General features: G+C 45.4%; 1 protein-coding gene across 1 annotated transcript in view; it reads left to right on the top strand.

Moving 5' to 3' along the window:
- The first annotated feature begins 314 nt into the window (after nucleotides 1–314).
- CEP85L (centrosomal protein 85 like) overlaps nucleotides 315–23,613 on the top strand; it is a 177,582-nt gene continuing 154,283 nt past the window's right edge. Inside the window, exon 1 of the mRNA XM_056856535.1 lies at nucleotides 315–365. The gene's annotated coding sequence lies outside the window, so the exon portion shown is untranslated. The remainder of the gene's footprint in view (nucleotides 366–23,613) is intronic.

Below are 23,613 nucleotides of genomic sequence, written 5' to 3'. Positions count from 1 at the left end.
GCGGCAGGGCGGAGGAGGAGGGGAGCTGCAGCGACGGAAGAAAGCGAGCGTTGTCCTCTCCGCGGCTCCTGTCCCGGCGAGGGACGGGCCGGCGACGCCAACGGTCGCCAACGGCCGGGCCGGCGACGCCAACGGCCGCGGCTCCCCTCAGGCGGAGAAGGGCGGGGCGAAAAGAAGCCCCGGCGGGAGGAGCGAGGGCGCAGGCGCAGAGGGCGCCCGCCCCGCCCCCCTCGGCGTCTGCGGCGCGCGCGTGGGCAGCCGGGTGGGCCGCTCCGCCTCGGCGCCCCACTCTCGGCCCTCGGCGGCGGCCACCATGTGGGGGAGGCTCCTCTCCGAGCTCGGCCCAGGCAGAGACTACGCCGCGGGTAAGGGGAGGCGAAGGAGTGAGGGGCAGCCTCTGAACACGCGTGTGTGTGTGTATATGTGGTGTGTGTGTGCGTGAGAGAGGGGGGGGCATCCCTTTAGGCCAACTCGACGCCCTCCTGCTCGCGTGGAGGGGCCAGCGTGTGAATGCGGGTGGGGTTTCGGGAGACTCCTCTCCAGCCTGCCCCTCCCCTCGGTTTCCTGCCGAAAGCTTCTTCTTTTTTTTATAACTTTTTTTTATATTACAGTAGTTTCCATCATTCATTAAGATAATTATATGACGTAAACAATATTTCTCTATTCTATATAACTAATTAATTCATATGTTTACGTTGGCTTCCCGTCTCTCCTCCTCTACCTTTTTGATAACTTTATTGTCCCCTTTGCATTTGATTTCTAACTCAATGCGATACTTCATATATAAATCTGATTACAATTCTTAAAATCTAAATCATTAACCTTAATTAATTCATATATTTACATTGACTTCCCCTCTCTCCTCCTCTGTCTTTTTGATAACTTTATTGTCCCCTGTGCATTTGATTTCTAACTCGATACGATACTTCATATATAAATCTGATTACAAGTCTTAAAATCTAAATCATTAACCTTAATAATATTTCTACCTTGATCAGTTGAATTAGAGAGTTCGGAGAATTTCTTTCTTTCTTTTTTTTCCGGACAGATCCCCATCCTTCCTTTATTATAACATTTTTTTTATAGTACAGTAGTTTCCATGATTCATTAACATAATTATATGATACAAACAACATTTCTCTGTTCTATATAACTAATTAATTCATATGTTTACGTTGACTTCCCCTCTCTCCTCTACCTTTTTGATAACTTTATTGTCCCCTTTTAATTTAATTTCTAATTCGATACAATGCTTCGTATATAAATTGGGTTACAATTCTTAAAATCTAAATCATTAATCTTAAGAGTATTTCCACCTTAATCAATTGGATTAGAACAAAACGTAACCTTCAATACTTCCCAATTTAAATTCATTTTGACAATATATTGTCCGTGCCTCCCATTCTCGCACAAATTTCTGTATTCTCCTTTTGATTTACTAATGCCATAAGTTTAGCCATTTCTGCTAGTTCCAACATTTTATTTATCCAATCCATCTTATCCGGTATCTCTGAAAGTTTCCATTTTGCTGCATAAACCAATCTTGCAGCTGTAGTGGCATCCTGCCGAAAGCGTCTGACTCGACTTTAGCCATTTATACACAGGAGGTCCCCCCCCCCCCCGGGTTCACTGCTCTCTAGATGCGCATTTCCCCTCCCCATCCAAATCCTCAGAACTCTGCACGGGGGGGGGGCTTTATTGTGGAGTTTTAAGGATTTGGATGGGGGGGAATGCACATCTAGAGAGCAGCGAAACCCCCCCCCCCGTTGACCCTCTAGTAAAAGAAAAAAAAACCGTCTGTGAAGGGCTTCCTTCGGAACAGGGGTGAACGTGAACGGCTGTCGCCATCTGGGTTAGAGATTTGGAGGCGGGCGGGTGGAAGTGAGAGTTTGCCGGGCGTGAGTTGCAGGGAGAGAACATAAGAAAGGCCCTGCTGGATCAGACCAAGGCCCATCAAGTCCAGCAGTCTGTTCACACAGTGGCCAACCAGGTGCCTCTAGGAAGCCCCCAAACAAGACGACTGCAGCAGCACCTTCCTGCCTGTGTTCCACAGCACCCAAAATAATAGGCATGCTCCTCTGATACTAGAAAGAATAGGTATGCAGCATGACTAGTATCCATTCTAACTAACAGCCATGAATACCCCTCTCCTCCATGAATATGTCCACTCCCCTCTTAAAGCCCAAGCTGGCAGAGAGGAGAAGGTTGTGGCCACAAATCCGCCCTCTGTCGCTGGTGCGGATCGCGGCCGGCCTGGCTTGGAGGGCGGGGGCGACGTCGCTTTAAAGAGCTTTTCAGATAAAGGCGATGCAATTAGCCGGCGGCTATATTTAGGGCTGCTTTCTAATCGGTTTTAAATCCGGGATTCGTCACATACACGGTTTAATTTTAAAAAGGGAAACCAGCCCTTTCCAAAACACACACACACACAAATGCTTCTCACCTAGCTTGCTTTTCTCTTTTGAAGATAATTCACAGTGGGTAGCCGTGATAGTCTGTCTGCAGTAGTAGAAAAGAGCAAGAGTCCGGTAGCACCTTAAAGACTAACAAAAATATCACGCTGTGGCTCACGAAAGCTCATACCCTGCCAGAAAATATTTTTGTTAGTCTTTAAGGTGCTACTGGACTCTTGCTCTTTTCTCTTTTGAAGTTCGACTAACGGATTTGAGGTTAGAAGGTTTATGTTGCGTCCGTGTTTGCAACAAGATATTTAATAATTTAAAAAAAAAAAAAACCCAGCTCAGAGAGGCTCATCATGGGGCCCGTTTCCTTGCTGAGAATGCGTGCAGTCGGCTTCCGGGAAGTAGGAATAAATCAGGTTTCTAGGCGTTTTCCAAGCGGCGTGGCGTGATGAATCGATGCATTCCCATTCTGACTTCAGTGTGATGATGAAGTAAAAAAAATCAGTAGCAAGTCAGTTGGCCCCATCATGCTCTCTCTTGATTAATTAAATAATAAACTTGTCTCTAATTCAGCCTCCCCAAAACAGGAATATGCTGGATATTCTTGTGCTCAGGGTCAAGACCCGGCTTTAGTCACCAAGATCCTAACTTTATTTCTTGCAGTGCCTGAGTACAAGCTGTACTTGGCTGCACAGCACTTTGGAATAAATTATCATTCTTTGGTTACACTCTGAATTATTGTGCTGTACATCTCAGGAATGGGATATATAGTTTGAAATTGCCAGATGTTGTTGGGGTGTTAACTATTAATGGGCCACGCAGATGTCATTGCATTGTGGTGTCTTCATTTTGTAGCTTTGTAACTAATGATCAAAGCAGGTCGTTTAAATACATTGGCTTTTCTTTTACTTACCCCTGAGACCCAGGTGAAAAACTTTTCAGTTTTTAAAATTGTTTGTGTTAGTTTGGGTGGTTGACGCCTTCACCAGAAACAAGTTACAGAATTTATGCCTAATTCACCCAAATCATTTTAGTATAAGTTGATATATGTAAAGGAAGGTAGTGGTAGCTGTTTTCTGTACCAATGTTTCTTTCAGGTACAAATGTTGTACCCCCCATAAAAATGCTGATTTGCTGTAATACGAAACTGTCTAATGGCAGACTTTTTATGATTACCTATTGCTTTCCCTGCACAAACAAAATTTGCTGAGTATGTTTAATTTTTTAAGAGACTGGCTACTTTATCCTTACGTTTTGTTGTGCTTTTTTGGTGAAGGAAAAATGTTTAAAGTTTGTATTCCAGAAAGGCTGAACACAAACACACACACAAAACTGGACATACTACAATAGTTCAATTATATAAAAACCAAAAATAGGATGGTAGTAACTAAGATGCCGCAGCGGGATTAACTGAAGAAAAAAGGGTAGAGAGGCTTGAGTGAAATGCACAGATGTTATAAAGAACTGACAGTGCCTCCCAGCATGTTCTTCTGTTACATCAATGTTTTTTGTTTACCTAGTTTGCTCAGATAATACTGGAATGAAGGATAAAACCAATCGACTAAAACGGATGTTGTCAGAGGATAATAGTGACCTGCTGATGAACAGAATGTTGGATCTATTGTCAAAACTGAACATCTTTCTGTGCTATGATCCTTTTGCTGTATGTTTGCTTAAAATCTATATCTTCAACTTGAAGCAACAATTATGCCTGCTGGATACTAGAATACTGAGACAATTGCTGAATGTGCTGTTATTAACCGATTGGTTGAACCATCCAGCACATCCAGCACATAGCTGTTCTCTGAACCAGTTGGCTCAGTTTAGCTTTGAAGGCACACTAGTATGTTCCAAAGTTTATTTTATGGCTAATATTTTGTTCAGTATTGTCACCACAATATTATTTCTTAAACTTTTATATGATTCTGACTATCTTTCTATAGTGAGCTGTGATTACTTGCTAAATGGCTACAGGCAGCCCATTCATGAGGGGGGAGTAGATTCGCAGCAGCTGGGAGCAGCGCAACCACACCATCGCCTCAGAGGCTTCCTGGCTGCCGCGGATATATATATATATATTTAGAAATAATAAATAAAAAGAATAAAAGGGGGAAATGCCCCATTGCAAACAGTGAGGCTGCGCCACCACAAAAGGTGGCACAGCCACACTGCAGCTCAAGAGGGCGTTCCCGGGGCAAAAGAGGTTAGGAAGCTGACCAGCTGTGGTTCCGGGTGGTGGCTGTGGAGGCCACCTGGGACAGCATAAGTGCCTGTTATCCTGGGCTAAACAGGCTGTTATGCTGGTGTGGGATCACGCTGGCTCCTATGGATCTTGCCCCCCCCTCGAATGGGCTGTTAAAAACCTGAACATTTTTATTCTGAGTTTTTCATCATTTATATCCCATTGTTAGGGGTTGTCTTAGTGAACCACACTCAATGAAGCAGTGAGATCCAGTCCTCTTAATCATCACTTAAACGAAGCAAAGAACACTCATGGCTCCTTCCATACAATAGGTTTTTAGTGCAGTGGATGCATAATTATTACTAATGCATGGCAGTGTTTATGTACCTGCTTCGAAAAGTTAATGAAAACACAGGTTATGGGGGGGAGGTGTTTTGTGAAGTTGCCACTATTATTATCTATTTTAAAAAGTGTTCTTTGAGATGGTGCTTCCCTCTCCACACGATGATACACATTTTCTGTGATTCTTTTGTCTGGAATTTCTAGATGGGAGATGTAAAAGCTGGGCTTTGGTTTATAAATGGCATGCAGAGCCACTGTAGTGCAGTGGTTAGAATATTAGTCCTGGACTAAGGCTGGGACGATCCAGAGTCAAATCTCCACTCTGCCCTGAAGTTCACCTGGTGATCTTGGGTCAGTCCTTGTTTCTGACCCTCATCTCCTTGATACAGTTGTTGTGAGGATAAAATATGGAAGAGTTGAACTCCAGGATCCTTAGATGAATGATGGACCAAATTGTGCATCATATGAGTGAGTCTTCTGTTCCTGCATTTTTTTTTTGCTTTATACTGATGTGAGCTGAGAGCAATTCTAAACATTATTTTATGAAAAAGGGGACTGCAAATTAAATTACATATATCCATGGCATGTGTTTAATAGTAACAACTTTTATATAATTTCTGTTTAGCAGTTTTTTGTTAGAAATGCTTGAGAAAAAGAGGGAATATGTGATTTGACATTCCCGCTCTGAAGGAAGGGCATCTTGATCTTTGGATGTTTCTCGCCCATTGTTAGGGGTAGGCAGGACTAAACTAACAACTTCCTGTCTCATGGCGAGGAACATCTCCCCTTCCTGTTCTTCACCTGTTTTCGCTGGGGTGAGAGTGTTGCAGCCATAGCTGCTGCCTAGATCTGGTGAAATTAGGTTAGAATAGATCATTTCCCTTACCTTGTCGTATCCAATCGCTTTTTAAATTTAAGCTCCCGGCTCTGCCGACTATCAGCTGAGCTGCGGGAGAACAGCTAAGCCGTGGGAAAGAGGCGGCAAACGAAATGGCTGCTGGAGAAGCTGCATCGGAGGACATCGAGTTCCTTTCCGATGCAGATCAAGAATTGGCCTTAAAATCGGATCCCGCCGTTAGCCGCCCTGGCGGACTATCGGAGAGGGAGACCAGAAAGTCGCCGCCGCCATCTACTTCGGCTGGAAAATTGCTGAAGAAAAACAATTCTAATGGCGGGGGGAAAGGCAGCAGCTGCAAGCACCAGCTTAAGCAGAGTTCCGCTTCGACCTCTAAGGTCCCCGCCGGATCCTCTGCTGTGCCTTTAGATGTGGAGCCCAGGAAGCCTACAGAGCAGGGGTGGGGAACCTTTTTCCTGCCAAGGGCCATTTGCACATTTCTGACATCATTCAGGGGGCATTCCAGGTGTAGATCTCCCGGTGGGGGGAGAGAGGCTAGGGTTTCCAGGTCTCCAGCCACCACCTGGAGGTTGGCAACCCCAGGGTAGGCCACACAGAAGGCCTGCAAGGCGCCCCCGCTCCCCCACTCCCAGGCAGGAGGGCAGCCAGCGGTGGGCCCGAGCAAACGAGGTGCCAGGGGTGACAGAATATGCAAGTCTGTTCATATTAGCTATGACAGGTGGATTTAGATTCAGGGGATCGAAGTGTCAAGCTAAGCTGATGTAATAACCGGGAAAGCCCCTAGAAGGCCTGAGACTGAGTTAATGACTTGCACCTGTAGAGTGACTCAGCCTGAAGGTAATGAGTTGCACCTGGAGGGTGACTCAGCCTGTAACACTAATTGCTGCCTGGAGATGGCATCTGTATATAAGTATTTGACTCCATGAGTCTGTCGGGAGAAAGTGGTGAAAGAGTGTGTGTATAGCACTGTGAATAAACAACTGCATTTTCTACAAGCTGTACTGGTGGTTATTCATGGGCATTGGCACAATCCACCAGCTCCCGCAACAAGGGGTGCACAGCCCACAGTCAGTCGGCAAGGGAGGAAGGAAAACAGAGAAAGAGGAAAAGGGAGGGAGGGAGAAAGAGAGAAAGGGGAAAAGAAATGGAGAGTAGGGGAGAAAGAAAAGCACGGAGAAGAAAAGGACGGAGGGAGACAAAGAAAGAGACAGAAAAAGAGGGAGACAGAGAGGGAGAGAAAGGAGAAAGAGTGACAGAAAAAGGAGAAAAGAGAGAAAAGCCTTCCTCCCTCCCCACACACACACCTGCGCCACTGGCCCCACACGACCATGCCTCAGCCTCCCCCGCCCCCCCCCACACACAGCGGCACACGGAGTCCTGCGTGACCAGGCCCCAGTCTCCATGCCCTCCCCCCCGAAGCCCAATCGGCTCCCGCATGCATGCTCTGCTGCCGGGAGCTGCCGGCCTCTTCCCCCCTCCCTCTCGCTGCTCAACAGCCAACAAGCAGCGAGAGGGGCTCACAATGTGCTGCAGCGTTCCTGCACGCCGCAGCTGTAGGAGGCAGCCTTGAGGGAAGCGTCCCTCTCCCTCCCCTCTCGCCGACCAACAGCCAACAGTCGGCGAGAGGAGGTCCAAAGGGCGCCACAGCACCCCTGTAAGCTGCGGCCCCAGGAACACCCTTGGGAAGGGCCGCCCTGCGCCCCGCCTCCACAGAAGGGCCCCAGAGCTCCCGAGGGCCACAAAAAATGTCCTTGGGGGCCGCATATGGCCCCCGGGCCTGAGGTTCCCCATCCCTGCTACAGAGGGTAAAGTAACCCCCCCTTCTGAGGAAGGGGGATCCCCCAAGAACCCCACGTTTGAACAGGTATATAATATGATAGAGGGCTCCATGAAAAGACATTTTCAGAGGCGCCAATCTCTTATCCTATCCTTCTAGCAGGGTTACCCTCCTCAAAGACTCCTTCAGCCGCTTCCTCAAGGGTTTTCATATAGTTGGACATCTTTCCCTGGGTCCCCAGCCATATTTGAACGCATGCAGGAGGAGCCTGGTTACAGCCAAAGTGCCCCCTCTAGGTAATGACCCACTAAGGCAGCTATGAAAGCAGTGCCAAATATCCAAGAGCAGAGAAATGAAACCTACCCTGTGGATAGGGATTCTGGAGCTGATAATAAGGAGGGAGAGTTTGTTTCAGTCGAAGAACTCCCAATTGTTCAGGAACAGCAGCCTCGGCTGTTGTGATGATTTCCAGCATCTTTTGGCCAAGGCACTTTTTGCTTTAGACCTATCTGATGAAGCTGAAGCACCTGAGGAATCTAAGTCTAAATCCAGACGTAAAGGTTCCAAGGAATATTTCCCACAATGGAGGCCCAGACTATTAAGGTCCCCTTACCAGAATACTTTGAGAAAGTTATTAGAGCTGAATGGGACAAACCCCTACATAATAAACAGTTCTCTGGCAATGCCAAGAAACTATATGATATGGCCTCATATGCAATGAATATGTTGGAATTGCCTGTGGTAGATGCTCCTATCTCTGCCCTTCAATCCTCTGACTTCCTGGCGGAGGATGGAGTGGGCTTTATTAAAGATCAGTTCGATAGGAAAATGGAATTTCTTTCCAGAAAGGTGCATGAGGCAGCTGCACTATCTGTTCAGGCCAATACCACTATAGCACTCATGGCTAGGGCTTCAAATGCCTGGATAAGGAAGCTCACTCAGCTTCTACCCACCACAGATTTAAAAAAAAAAAAAAGCCAAGGGCCTGTCTCGAGTTCTAAAGGCGTCCTCCTTTATGGCAGATGCCTCCTTGGACATAGTGATCTTCGCTGCTAGAGCAGTCACCTCCAGTACGGCCATTTGCAGGGCCCTATGGGTAAGGCCATGGTTGGCTGAGTCCAGGTCCAAGACCATGTTAATGGGTCATCCATACAAGGGTGGAAAGTTATTGGAGAGATATTAGATAGGATGCTCTCCGAAATTAAGGATAAAATAAGGCGATCCTTAAATCCCATAAAAAGGAACCCCGTCCTGGCCAATACTCTCAGTCCTTTCGATCCTACAATACCTTATCCAGGTTCAGACAGGATCAGAGACGTCCACACTGGGCTCCTCAGAGAGGGTCCGTTCGACGTTTCAACAGATTCAACCGCCCCTCACAACCACAGTCCTTTAGGGCTGACCAACCTGACAAATTCTTCAAAGGAAATAAGCAGTGACGCCAGGGGTCCCGTGGTGGGGGGAAGGTTACAACTTTCCTTCCACAGTGGCGCTACTCCCAGACAGATGCCTGGGTACTACAACTAATTCAGCAGGGATGTCTTAATAGAATTTCATCACAAGCCTCCAGATCGCTTTGTCGTATCGCCATGCTACCGCAGTGTTGTAAAACATCAGAGAACAATGGAAGCCATTCCTCACTTGATCCAGATTGGGGCCATAGAGGAAGTACCTATTCAGGAACATCTCCAGGGAGTTTACTCCATATTTTTCACAGTCCCCAAAATAATGGATCTCAAATTTCTCAATTGATTCATCCAGGCCAAACATTTTCGCATGGAGACACTGCGAACCATCATAGAGGCACCAAACACCTTCATGACATCCATAGATCTCACAGAGGCTTATATGCATATCCCCATCCATCAGTCCCACCGGCGCCTTCTGAGATTCAACTATATGAACCTTCATTTACAGTTCAGGGCACTACCATTTGGGTTGACATCTGCCCCTCGAGTTTTTTTCTTTTTTCCAAAGTGATGGTAGCTATTGTCGCGATGCTAAGGAAGGAAGGAATCCAAGTACATTCCTACCTAGATGACCTACTCATATGTGCCACTTCATACAACCTGGCACTTCAGCACTCCACTCGAGTCATCACGGCACTCGAAACACATGGCCATCTTATAATCAAAGCCAAAAGCTTGCTAAACCTGTCACAGAGGATCCTATATCTGAGAGTGATCATAGATTCCACCACCAATTCAGTATTTTCCTCCCAACAGACAAGGCCCACAAAATTGTGGTGGTTGCCAAGTCCACGGTAAAGTCGTCACAACTGATGGCTCTGAGAAGGCTCCTAGGTCTCATGGTATCCTGTCTAGGCCTGATTCCTTGGGCTCACTTCCACTCCCGACCACTTCAAGCAGCACTGCATCCATTCCAGCTGTTCATCACACACAAGATAGACAAGACCCTCTCCCTCAGTCCGGTGGCCAGCATGAGCCTCTCATGGTGGACCAAAGTCCACAGTCTAACATTCGGACAACTGTATCTACACAAACAGCCTGTCCAGGTGTTTACAGACGCCAGCCTCGAGGGATGGGGAGCCACTGTGGCAGACTCTTTGGCTCAGGGCGTGTGGAGCCAGTCAGAAACAACTCTCCACATCAATGTCCTCGAACTCAGGGCAGTATGCCTAGCCCTCATCAAATTCCACGACATGTCAGAAACAAACACTTGCTAATCAGGACAGACAATGTGGTGACCAAGCCCCACATCAACAAGGAGGGTTGGTCTCGCTTCTCTTGTCTGCACCAGGAATCATCGGCCATCATTATCTGGGCAGAAAAACACCTTTTGTCTCTCAGGGCAGAACATATACGGGGCATCCACAACATTCAGGCAGATTGGTTAAGCCGTCAGACCCTCCAGGAAGGGGAATGGATGCTGGATACACAAGTCTTTCAAGCCATCACCAGCTGGTTTGGAACGCCCATGGTGGATCTGTTCACCTCAGTCCAGAATTGTCAGGTGGATAGGTTCTTCTCCTGGTTCTACCATCCGAAAGCAGAGAAAGTGGACGCTGTTCTGACTCAGTGGCCTCCGGGTCTCCTATATGCCTTTCCACCACTGCCTATCCTTCCGAAGGTCATCAGGAAGATAAGGGTGGAGTGAGCGGAAGTCTTCCTGATCGCTCCCAATTCGCCACACCGGCCGTGGTTTCCGGCACTCATGGGGCTCTCCACCAGGGCACCTTGGCAGATTCCAACATCCTCGGATCTCCTTCTACAGGGACCAATGATTCATCCAGATCCAGAATGGTTTCAATTGACCACTTGGATGTGGAAAGGGCAAGGCTCTTAGCCCTTGGTCTTTCCGTGGAGGTGGTGGGGACCGTCCTTAAAGCCAGACGTCCTTCTACTACAAGGATATATCAATACACCTGGAAAGTTTTCTCCAGGTGGTGTCACCAGAAGACAATCAACCCTATCTCTCCTCTGCTACCTCAGTTACTGGACCTTTTACAGAATGGTGCACAGCAGGGCCTTAGAGCGGCAACCTTACGAAAGCAAGTGTCTGCTATTGCCTTAGTCTGTCTGGATATTGATGGGATTCCTCTGTAGTCGCATCCTCAGGTTAAGGCTTTTATTAAGGAGTAGCTCAATCTACCCCTCCGGTGACTCACCGCTTCCCTGCCTGGAGACTGAACATTGTACTTTCTAGTGAAGTGATCTGTTAATGTGTGAATCCAAAGCTAATCTGCATGGCTATTGTGGACTGTAGACTTTGTTAGTCTGGAGGTTTTCAGGACAGGAAGCCAAGCCTTATTCATTGTTAAATAAACAGGACACAGGGTCTTATTCCAAGACACTGAAAGACTGGACAATTCTACCAACTATTTTGTCAGATTACACAGAGAAGCCATTGAAATTCATAAACATCAGCACAACTTAAACAGAAAAGAAGAGAGTTTAAGAATGAATAAGGCTTGGCTTCCTGTCCTGAAAACCTCCAGACTAACAAAGACTACAACCCACAATAGCCATGCAGATTAGCTTTGGATTCACACATTAACAGATCACTTCAGGATACAATGGTTCCATATTAACATACCACACCCTCATTAGCACATTATCTTGATACTTACAGGACAATGATTAGCACATTACCTTTGATACTTTTTGCAGGACAATGATTTAGCTCAAACCCTACCTCTTTCTGATGATATATTACTCTTCCTACACACTTGACACTGAGAGACACTGTCCTTCAGTGTTACTCCTCTGAAGATGCCTGCCACAGCTGCTGGCGAAACGTCAGGAAAGAAAATACCAAGACCACGGTTACACAGCCCGGATAACACACAAGAACCAAAGAGTGAATGTTCCTCAGGAGCTCTGAATTTATCATCTACTCATGAGAAACAGGCTTCTTAATGCCAGTTTGTATGCTTACCATTACTGCCTCAGTTCATGTGGTAGAAGAGCAGTCCTCCATCGCACAGACAGTGTGACATGTGGTGTGCACTCCGCATAGAAGCATATGTGAAGTGGACTGATCAGTGAAATTTCTCCCATTTTACTGGTGAAATTTCTCCCATTTTACAAGAAGGAAGACATCGCATCTATAAACCTACAAGGGAAGCCTTGACAGTTTGAGGACATAAAGTCTTAAATGTTTGGAGTACTCATATAAGGTACATGGAGGAGGCCCTGTGACAACACACTGCAAAGCTCTGAATTCTTATGGTGTCCCTATGCTTTACTTAGCATATAAGGAAAGCATCTCTGCCATGCTTATTCTATGTGAAATACAGTTTCTGTTTGTAAATGTAACCCATAAAAATTTGAGGAAGGGGGAATTTGGCTAATGAATAATTTAACAGTGTTTATATCCTTGAGCCATAAACAGATCATAAGGCAGCCGTTAATAACATTAGAAGAAGAGTTGGTTTTTAGACCCTGCTTTTCTCTACTGAAAGGAGTCTGAAAGCAGCTAACAATCACCTTCCCTTCCCCTTCGCTGCAGGAACCTTGTGAGGTAGGCGGGGCTGAGAGAGTTCAGAGAGAACTGTGACTAGCCCAAGGTTGGCTGCATGTGGAGGAGTGAAGAATTTAATCTGGTTCTCCAGATTAGAGTCTGCCACTCATGTGGAGGAGTGGGGAATCAAACCCAGTTCTCCAGATTACAGTCTGCCGCTCTTAACCACTACACCACACTGGCTCCCATCTGCTTCCTCATTATCCTATAGGAACAATTACCTTGCCTATGGGCTTGATAATAGTTGTCATGATCTGCAACCTCTTTTCCAGATTATTTTTTGCCACAACTTAGCCACAGGTAGCATGTGATCAGAGTGAGTAGCCTCAGTGGCAGTGTCATAATTTAAAATGTAACAGGTGTAGTGAGGTCATAATCTATTATGAGTTTTGTGGCCTGAATTGGTTGGCTGTGTGAAAACATAAAATAGCTGCTGAATTTGTACCCTTTAGATAACTGGCTAGGATAATTTACATCCTTTTTTTGTTTTTTGGGGGGTGAGATGGGTTGGGAGAAGAAAAAGTCATTTTGAGCTTTTCTGAGTTCAAAATTAAAAATTAGAGGGCTGCAGGTGAGAATGCATTGGTGGTGTTTGCCTGTAAGAATGCCAGTGGGCCCTTACAAGAAGGGGTATTAATGGTGAGTTAATAGCACTTTTGTGCCGTGTCACTGGCATGTGTGGAGCCCTTAAAATCAGATTACCCGATGCATTCGTTTGAAATCAAACGGTACTGGGATATCTGTGGTTGTGCACTATATAACTCTGTAGGCCTCTCACTAGGCTGTGTCTGTGCTGTAGGATTCTCAGGATTCATAGCACATCGATCTTGTCATCAACACCTTATTTTATATTTGTTTGTTTTGATTTTATGTTCTGTTTTCTTACATGGAATTTATGCTGTCAGTTTAGGGTAGAGGGATTGCTTTGTCTCCTAGTTTGACCTTTTTACTCTCTTTTGAGGGCTGTGTTCTCAGATTATGCTGTAACAAGAATGCATGGGTGCACAATTGCATAATGATCAAGCAAGGGAGAAAATAAAACTTAAACCGGATAGAGGCTCATGAGACCTTTTATCTCAGGGGGATAGCTGAAAGGGAGGGAACAAGAGCACAGATGGCCATACTTTTACCTAGCAGTTTTGAAGGATGATTTCTGGGGCTAATGTGCAATTGCTGTATCCATATAATTGGGATTATTCATGAAGGAGGACATGATGAGATATCATATTGGTAACTTCATTTCTTAAAATTAATGCTGTGGTATTTTGTGTTCTGTTGCATATTTTTTAAAACATTTTAAAAAAGAACAACTATTTTAAATTTTAGTGTAAAATAAAATCAGTATTGTTATAACACAATAATGAATGGAAAGTGTACTTATTATGCCCTGTGCTTTAACAAAGACTTTTTTGATTGCATGTTGCCTTTATACTCATTTGGCAGTGGAAGCTACTCTTGGTTCTCTGTAAGCATAGAACCTAGCAGGGCTGCATTTTATTACATAGTTAATTTATTAATATATTAAGAATAGTACACATTGGTTTCCTACGAAACACCTTTGTGTATTGCTTTTTTCTTACAGTAGCAATACAATTTGGTAGATGAAAATCTCTTCAGTTCTCTGTGATTCTGAAATGTCCTGAAATGGTTCCATATGTGTGGAGCAGATGCTTGGAAGCCGTTGTTAAAGAAAACCCCATATGTTGCTGATAGGCTATTATAGGAGGAAGGCTGCTTCTGCACATGTCTTCTGTATCAACTGTTCTGCCTTCCACATAACTTTACAATACTATCTTTGGTTTGTAACCTGAGGTCTAAAGGTCGAACAGGCAACCTTACAAGCTGCTTGTTGTTTCCAATGGTGTCCTTTTCATAAGTGCAGCGCGGTACAGGAGGCTTTGTTAGTATTGTCCTCATTTGGTTATGGTTCAGTCAGTATAGTTTTTCAGAACGTCTTCAAACAGTTAACAAATTGTAACTTATTTTTTCTAACCCCCACCCCCATTCAGTTAGCCTGTCTTCATGTCATTGTGTCTAGGATTGGGGTGTTAGTGTATACATATTGTTGACGAAAATGTCCTCTCAGTTCAGTTTGTTTCACTTTCTGAAGGAGTGAAGGCATCCCAGTTTTGTTGCTTAGAAGAGCCAGTGTGGTGTATGTTATGGTTAACATATGTGGGGTAGGACTAAGGTAACCTGGAATTTAAGTCCTGGCTCAGTCAGAAGCTTCAGCTGTGCTTGGGTCAGTCACTCTCAGCCTAATCTACATCACAGAGTTGTTTATATAGTTTACATCAGGGGTGGGGAACCTCAGGCCCGGGGGCCATAAAAGGCCCGTGAAATCATTTGGTCTGTCCCTTCATGAGTCCTGGCAGATCTCTAGCTCAGAAGGATGCTGCCCTGCCTGAATCTCTTGGGCCCAGCTGGGGACAGCAGAGCTCAAAAGCGAGTCAGTCTTTGTGGCAGACACTCAGAGCTGTCTCCGGTCATGCCTCTTGGCTAAATGTTTGACCAAATATAGCAGGCTAATTTTTAAGTTGATAATTTTGTATGGCCCACGAATGATGTTATAAATATCCAAATGGCCCTTGGCAGAAAAAAGGTTCCCCACCCCTGGTTTACATGGAGTAGTATAAATTGTATGTTGCCCTGACCTCTTTGGAGAAAAAGCAGGATGAAATGTAGTGGATATAATTAATTAACATTAAAGTACAAATGTAGCTTAATTATCTGGATTGTTCCTGGTACCATGGCTCATGTACAAATGTCATTTGAGAGCTGAGAAGGCTAAGCTGGAACTTCTGGCCAGACATCAGATGAATTCATTAGGTTGGAAAGATTTGTGCTCAATAATTTCGTGATTAGGCCTCCGTTTGGGGTAGTGACTAGTGCCCACATGATTTGCTTGCTGCTTCCCGTTGCCCCTTCTGTCAGAATTGCCAGTGGTAGAAACAGTCTAAAGCCAAAAATTCCAGCCATTCAGAAAACTTGTTTAAATGGCTTCCTTCCTAGCCATTGCAGTACCGTATATACCCGTGTATAAGCCGACCCGCGTATAAGCCGAGGTGCCTAATTTCTCCCCAAAAATGGGGAAAAATTAGGCACCCGCGTATAAGCCGAGGGTCGGCTTATAACCCCTCCCCCCCCCGCAGACTTACCTGACGGGCTCCCGGGAGCAAGCGGTGCGGCCCTGGTGGCGGCGGTGGTGCACCCGGCAGGGGCTGGGGCAGCCTCCCTGCAGTTGCAGGAGGCCGCTCCGGGCCCAGGAAGCGGCGGCGCGGCTGGGTGGGGGCCGGGCAGCCTCTGCACAGCCGCAGGAGGCCGCCCCGGGCCCCAGAAAGCAGCGGCCGGGCGGGGGCCGGGGCAGCCTCTGCGCAGCCGCAGGAGGCCGCCCTGGGCCCCAGGAAGCGGCGGCGCGGCCGGGCGGGGGCCGGGGCAGCCTCTGCGCCGCCGCAGGAGGCCGCTCCCGGCCCCAGGAAGCGGCGGCGGGGCCGGGCGGGGGCCGGGGCAGCCTCTGCGCAGCCACAGGAGGCCGCCCCAGGCCCCAGGAAGCGGCGGCGGGGCCGGGCGGGGGCCGGGGCAGCCTCTGCGCAGCCACAGGAGGCCGCTCCCGGCCCCAGGAAGCGGCGGCGTGGCTGGGCGGGGGCCGGGGCAGCCTCTGCGCAGCCACAGGAGGCCGCTCCCGGCCCCAGGAAGCAGTGGCGTGGCCGGGCGGGAGCCGGGGCAGCCTCTGCGCCGCCGCGGGAGGCCGCTCCCGGCCCCAGGAAGCGGCGGCGTGGCCGGGCGGGGGCCGGGGCAGCCTCCGCGCAGCTGCAGGAGGCCGCTCCCGGCGGCAGGAAACGACGCGGGCCCAGCGGCGGCGGCGGTAAGTTCCCTCCTCCCTCCCTCCTCCTCCCTCCCCCCCTCTACCGTATTGACCCGCGTATAAGCCGAGGCCGGCTTTTTCAGCCCTTTTTTTGGGCTGAAAAACTCGGCTTATAAGCGAGTATATACGGTAGATTCTTTTTTCTGAAGCTTGAATAGTGTATGAAGTATTTGCAACCTATCTTTTTCAGTAATTGGGTGATATTTGCGTAACTATGAATAGTATGTGCCGTATTATCCTTTGCAATATTTGGCTTCTGTTTTGGAATTGCAATCAGTGGTTATTGTTCCCCGACTGCAAAACCAGTTTGATGTGAATTGACTTGTGTATAATCTCCACAATGATAAAATATTTGTTTAAATGTACAACTGCCCTTAACTCACAAGTAAGTGTTGCCGATAACTGAGCGACCTGCCTTCCAAGTGCTTTTAAGTCTTGCAGCTACCGTATTTTTCGCTCCATAGGACTCACCTTTCCATAAGACGCACCTAGTTTTTAGAGGAGGAAAACAAAAAAAAATCTTGTTTTCCTCCACTAAAAACTTGTCCTATGGAGTGAATGCCCTGGGAGGTGGGCGGGCGCACAGAGCCAGCTCGCGTCGTTCCAGCGCGCCAAGCCGGCTCTGTGCTCCCCCCCCCGCTTCCCAGCTGGGAGGCAGGCGGGCGCACAGAGCGGGCTGGGAGGCGGGTGGGGGTGCCAAGCCGGCTCTGTGCTCCCCCCCCGCTTCCCAGCTGGGAGGCGGGCAGGCGCACAGAGCGGGCTGGGCGGGCGCACAGAGCGGGCTGGGCGCGCTGGAACGACGCGAGGCGGCTTTCCCCGGCCGCCTCCCAGCGCTCCCAGCCGGCTCTGTGCGCACATTCGCTCTATAAGACGCACAGACATTTCCCCTCACTTTTGAGGAGGAAAAAAGTGCATCTTATGGAGCGAAAAATACGGTACTTGTCAGGAGAGACTTTCATCAGGGGCTGAATTTTTCTACCCGCTCAGCCCTGAAGAGGAGCTGCTTTCTGATGCTGTCTGTGCTGCTGTTTGTCACCTGCTCACCCTCCCACCCCCACCCCCTGGTGCTCCTGTTCTGTGGTTATATTATGACTTACCGATTGTTGTTGTTTTTTGCAAGCTACTTTGAGTCCTGTTTTACAGGAGAGTAGTAAGATAAATTATTTACATTAAAATGTAATAAATATTTAAGTCTTTTTAGTGTAGTGTAAAATATGTAAGTACAGGTCAGGATCCAGGCGATGAGTCTGTTTCTAACTGGACTGAACCAGCTACACATGAGGAGTGGCGTTGCCAGGGCCCCAGCTCACAGTGCAATGTGGCCCCCCAAACACAGTCTGTAGCTTTGTATTTGAAATATTCATTACAATCTAAAGGATGGCCCATATTAAGTGTCATGTCTATAATTACCTAACTGCACCTATGTTTGCGATCCTAGGATTCCTAAATAAGAGCACAGATCTCTATGTCAGAGATTGATGTGGGTTTTCTGGGTAATAGTTGAATTGGAAAATTTTCTGATTCAAATTTAAATAAATTTAAATAATGTTAGCTAAAGAAGGCAAACACACAGTGTACAAGCGCTAGACTTTATGCATGCTTCACATCCCACATGTTAGCCCAATCTAATATGGTCAGTAGCACAACAGCCCTGACAACTATAAACAGACTATATTTACATATATGGGGTGCAAACTTTTCCACAGAACAAGATAACATTGGAAATCTATTCTGTTCCACATCACTGACATCAGAACCATGCAATAGAATTCTGGATTCAGTGAACTAAACAGAAGTTTTAGAGTGGCCAAGTGGTGCTCATTTTTGTGTTGCAGAAGAACATGGTTTTAAGCTCTAAAACAAAATCACCTGGTTCTGTTTCTTTTTACGACGTGGTTTTCCCAGATAGTTTTGAAGGCTACGCCTTTTCCAAGTATGTTTTAGGGCCAACCCTTCTGCAATTCTGATAGGTTGATTTCTTTTTGCAGGAGGAAAAGATTGTTTTAAAATGTATAGCCATGAACTGCTGCTATGTGGTGAAATCACACACACACACACACGTTCCTAAATATTTTGGAACCTCAGTTCCATGAGCAGAAAATTAATACATAAGAGCATTACTTTTTTAACATAATTTTGGGGCTGTTATAGCTTATGTGGATGCAATGACACAGATGAAAGAGATTCAGCCTAGCTGGATGTTGGAGAAGACAATAGGATGAGTATGTGTGTGTGCTGTCGAGTCACATCTGATTTATGGCGACCCCATAGGGTTTTCAAGGCAAAAGGTGTTGAGAGGTGGTTTGCCATTGCCTGCCTCCGCGTGGGCTGACAGAGTTCTGAGAGAACTGTGACTGGCCCAAGGTCACCCAGCAGGTTTCATGTGGAGGAGTGGTTCTCCAGATTAGAGTCCACTGCTTTTAACCGCGATACCACTGTGGCTCCTGTGGGGGTGAGTATTTAATTATAAAGATTCAGCCAAATGCATAACCATCTTTGCACTTGTAGAGAGTGTAGGATTAGTACACTTTTAACTTTTATTTTTGTTCTGACAGTCTTGAATGGGTAGGGTTGCCAACCTCCAGGTAATTAGCACAGGAGCAAATGAGTATAACAAAGTGCAAATGTTTATATTGCTACAACATATAACCTAGAGTCACAACTATACACTTAGAACAAACAACATAAATAATCTATCCTACTATGTACAATGTATATTAGAACAATCAAGTAGGAATAACCAGACTTGAAAATTCAAAGTATAGGTATAGTCCTTAGATTATATACACAAGAAAGTCCTGGGTTCCTCTTCAAGTTTTAATGATGTTTCTGACGTTGCCATGAGATGATGCCAAAAATTGAAGTAAGGATATGGCTCTTTCGAATTCAGAAACATCATTAAAACATGAAGAGGAACCCAGGACTTTCTTGTGTATATAATCTAAGGACTATACCTATACTTTGAATTTTCAAGTCTGGTTGTTCCTACTTGATTGTTGTAATATATATTGTACATAGCAGGATAGATTATTTAGGTTGTTTGTTCTAAGTGTATAGTTGTGACTCTAGGTTATATGTTGTAACAATATAAACATTTGCACTTTGTTATACTCATTCGCTCCTGTGCTAATTTCCAAACCTTTAGTTACATGCACAGTGGTGCTTTTTTCTCCAACCTCCAGGTAATAGCAGAAGATTGCCTGCCGATAGAGATCAGTTCCTCTGGAGAAAATGGCCGCTTAGGCCATTGGATTCTATGGCATTAAGGTCCCTTCCCAAACCCTGCCCTCCTCAGGCTCCGCCCCCCAAATCCCAAAATGTTGGGACAAATTCAAATATATGTAATAATTACTTTCTTAGCCAACCTATACCTAGGTATTTATTATACCTAACTATTAACACAAGAAGTTAATATATATTATATAATATAGTATTTATTAGTGTCTTTATTTTACTTGTATGCCACCCTTTCCCGACTTCCAGTCAGGCTCAGAGCGGTGGCTTTCACCACTCTAGCACCGTTAAAAGCCTGACAATTTACAATTCCAAGGCGCTCTAAAACCATATCACAAAAACAATGGTGGGTACCTGTTCAGAGGGAAGGAATAAGGGAAAGCAATAGATGCAATAAGGGAAGGAATGGGGACTAAATAGGGTAGGTAAATAATAAAAAGGAAGGGAGGGGAGAGAGGAGGGAGGTTAGCAAGATGGAAACCGTTGCTGTCCTCAATTGTAGGCCTGGTGGAACATGTTAGTCTTACAGGGCCTGCAGAATTTCTTCAGGTCTCGTAGGGTCTGGGTCTCGCTGGGGCCAGAGTCGAAAAGTCCCTGGTTCTGGTTGAGGACAGCCAGATGGTTTTTGGGCCCGGGACCTCCAGTAGATTGTTTCCAGCTGAGCGTAATGCTCTTGAGGGGGCATATCGGGAGAAGCGATCCAGCAGGTACAATGTATGTAATATGTGTGTGTGTATTGTGGTGTCTTGTGGTAAATTTCTGCAGAGAAAAGGGGTTTCTGTCAGTGGAGTATGACTCCACCTCTCCTGCAACCTCAGATGCCCCCAGAATGCTCCTGCTGAGGGTGGAGCCAAAGGTCTGCAGCAGGAGGGAAAATTGTCCCCTCTGTTCTGTCAGTAAACGTTTTTCATGAGATCCAATCCATAATCTTTACAGTACAGCAGTATAATCTATGCAGCATGGAACTTTTGATATGAAATGGGCTCAGAGTAAAGTGGTTTACACTACTGTTCACTGATCTTTATAACAAACCACTCTGCTTTCATTAGTTTGGTTGAATAGAGTGCAGAAGAAGAACTGTTACTATGGGGTGAAGAGTCCATTGATTAGGAAGATAGGGAGGTGAGCCAGTATAGCAGGCATGAGCTAATGCATTGTCTTGGTATGCCAAAGTAGAAATAAGAAACATCTGTAGCTCAGCTTTCCATTTCTGCTACATATTAACGGTTCATGTAAAAGTTGACATGCAAAGAAAAAGAATTTTGCTTTGAAATTATCAAATCCTGCTGCCGATTCCCTGCTTCCATTTTCATGTTTATAAAACATGAACGCTTCATGTAGGATAACTTGAATTGAGACTTTTATTTAATTTGAATGGTTTATACAATTTGCATAGTTCCAAAAATTGTTTTGGTGAAGGATTTTATTTTGGGATGGATTCTCTCAATTCTCTGCTGTTATTCATCTCCTGTGCTATGTATAAAAACAGGAGGGGGGCAGAACTAGTGTGCCCCAAACGTAATTTTTATTTATGACTTTTAACTTCTTTTTTTATTTTTGTAGGAGAACACAATTTCTGCTCTTCTGCTACATAAAAACAAAGAAACCCCTTTAAATTAAGCCCCTTTGTATATAAAAATTGTTTTCTTTATTCTGTAGAGGAGTGTAATTGCTCTCTACTGCAACATAAAAACTAAAAGAAACTACTTCAGAATTTAACTTGTGAGTAAAAACATATTTTTCTTATTTAAAAAGTGTTTTGGCATTCAAAGGTTGAATTTTGAAGGGGATTATTTTTCAGTTGCACAAGAATTGAAGATATGACAGCCTGGGGGAAAATGGAAAATTGTGGCAGAAAAATGTTTTTCGCAAGGATTTTGTTCAATTTTTCCAGTGGAAAAATTGGGAAAGTTTGAGAAGCACTGGAAAAAACTGATATAAAATGTTTTCCTTCAGAATGACTGAAATGATTATTAAGACAAGGCTCACGCAATGTAGTCCATGGAAGTCTGAGGACTTGTTTCAGAGCTCATCCATTCCACTACCCAAAAAAACCCTGTGAATTTTTTTCCCTGTTGGAATGAGTGAAATGCTGTTACAGACAGGGCTTTACTTACTCAAAATGTGTAGCAATCAATTTTTTCCATTGCCGTTGTTTTACTTTCCTCCATTTTATTCTTGCTAACAACCTTGTGAGATAGCGTAGTACAGGAGTCCCCAACCTTTTTGAGCCTGCAGGAACACTTGAAATTTTGACATGGTATGGTGGGGGCAACAACAAAATTGCTGCCACAGAATGGCTGCTCCAGGAGGCGGAGCCAGCCACAAAGTGATTGCCATAGCTTAATTTCATTAACACCATGTAGATTCTTTTGCTATGGTGGTAGCTGCTGCAAATGCAGCAATAAAAAATAATCCACACATCTGATGAAATCTCCAATAGTCAACAGAAGCCTTGCTGGGCAAAAGCCTTACTCTGCCCCACCCACTTCCTAAAAACACTTGGTGGGTGCCAGATAAGATGTTGGTGGGCACCATGGTGCAAACAGGCACCACCTTGGGGACCCCTGGGATAGTACTACAACTAGAAATGTAGTGAGAATGAGCCCTAATTTAGGATGCTTACACGTGCTGTTATAAACAGTGTGTTGGTCCTAGCTACAGTTCTATAACATCATTTCTTTTTGTCTGTAAAACTTTTAATACAGCTTGTAAGGCTGTATTCCTTGTTTAAAACAGCTGTTTGCATGTATATCTTGTGGTTTCCAAACTTTGTCTGCTTAGTTGCTATGGACTTGTACATCTCCCCCAAACAGTCTTTCTTGCTTGTTTTAGACTTTAGTAAACTTCTTTATTTGAAAAATCTTTATATACATGAAGAACCCCCCCCCAAGATGAGCTAACTTTTCATTGATTATTAGTTAGGTGTTTTGCTATTTCAGTGAAGTGTATGTGCACAGAATGAACGACAGACCATCTTGTTTTTTCCTCTTTCACAATCTTTTTGCATTTGCTACTCAGTGGGATTCCTGCCCAAGAGTAATGGATTATTTGTGCAGTACATATTGATCAATTGTGATTTTAAAAAGATTTTCAAACCCATGACTACTGTATTTATCTGAAAGGAAGATGACCCTGACCCTTCCCAGGTTATACTCAAACATATTACTGTACATATATGCATAAGCAAGATGACCCCCTCTTTTCCTAACTCTCTCTCTTTCTCTCTCTGTGTGTGAATTAGTCTTTCTTTTCATAGAATCATAGAGTTGGAAGAGACTACCAGGGTCATCTAGTCCAACCCCCTGCACAATGCAGGAAATTCACAACTACCTCCCCCCCACACCCCCAGTGACCCTTACTCCATGCTCAGAAGATGGCCAAGATGCCCTCCCTCATCATCTGCTTAAGGTCACAGAATCAGCATTGCTGACAGATGACCATCTAACCTCTTCTTAAAAACCTCCAGGGAAGGAGAGCTTACCACCTCCCGAGGAAATCTGTGTCACTGAGGAACCGCTCTAACTGTTAAAAAATTCTTCCTAATGTCTAGAAGGAAACTCCTTTGATTTAATTTCAACCCGTCGGTTCTGGTCCAACCTTCTGGGGCAACAGAAAACAACTCGGCACCCTCATCTATATGACAGCCCTTCAAGTACTTGAAGATGGTTATCATATCACCTCTCAGTCTTTTCCTCTTCAGGATAAACCTATTCAGCTCCTTCAACCTTTCCTCATAGGACTTGGTCTCCAGACCCCTCACCATCTTTGTTGCCCTCCTCTGGACATGTTCCAGCTTGTCTACATCTTTCTTAAATATATGGGCAAATACCATATATTATATCCATAATACAGTGGCCCTTCCAGACAACCAAGTTCCCATGCATATGTTTGTGTGTGTGTGACTGCATGCATATATGATGAACTGTTCATTAGACAGGAAAGGTGGTAATCTGTTGCCTGGTTTACACA

The sequence above is a fragment of the Euleptes europaea genome, chromosome 10 (assembly GCF_029931775.1).
Source record: "Euleptes europaea isolate rEulEur1 chromosome 10, rEulEur1.hap1, whole genome shotgun sequence".
NCBI lineage: Eukaryota > Metazoa > Chordata > Lepidosauria > Squamata > Sphaerodactylidae > Euleptes > Euleptes europaea.
This window is presented reverse-complemented; position numbering and strand designations above follow the sequence as displayed.